Source organism: Orycteropus afer, unplaced genomic scaffold, assembly GCF_000298275.1.
Source record: "Orycteropus afer afer isolate SDZICR_OR568_19922 unplaced genomic scaffold, OryAfe1.0 scaffold00200, whole genome shotgun sequence".
Taxonomy (NCBI): Eukaryota; Metazoa; Chordata; class Mammalia; order Tubulidentata; family Orycteropodidae; genus Orycteropus; species Orycteropus afer.
Window position 1 is genome coordinate 4077400 of NW_006921787.1, and position 575 is coordinate 4077974.

Genomic DNA, 575 nt, shown 5'->3' on the forward strand with positions numbered 1-575 from the left:
GTTTTGGCCATTTTGAATCAGACAACTATGTGATCTACTATGCTGGGAATGACAGTTTGAAAAGGAATGGTGTGGCATTCATCACAACAAAGCATATTTCAAGATTTGTCCTGACGTACAATTCTGTCAGTGATAGGATAATATCCATACACCTACAAGGAAGACCTGTTAATATGACTATTACTCAAATTTAGGCAACAACCACCAAAGCCAAAGATGAGGAAATTGAAGATTTTTATCAATTTCTCCAGTCTGAAATTGATCAAACATGCAATCAGGATGTGTTAACTATCACTAGTGAGTGGAATGCAAAAGTTGGAAACAAAGAAGAATCACCAGTAGTTAAAAAATGTGGCCTTGGTGACAGAAATAATGCTGGAACTCTCATGGTAGAAATTTGCAAGACCAATGACTTGTGCACTGCAAACATCTTTTTCAACAACACAAAGGGCAGCTCTACATGTGGACTTTGCCAGATGGAACACACAGGAATCAGATTGACTACAACTGTGTCAAGAGGCAGTGGCAAAGCTCAATATTTTCAGCCAAAACCAGGCCAGGAGCTGATTGTGGAA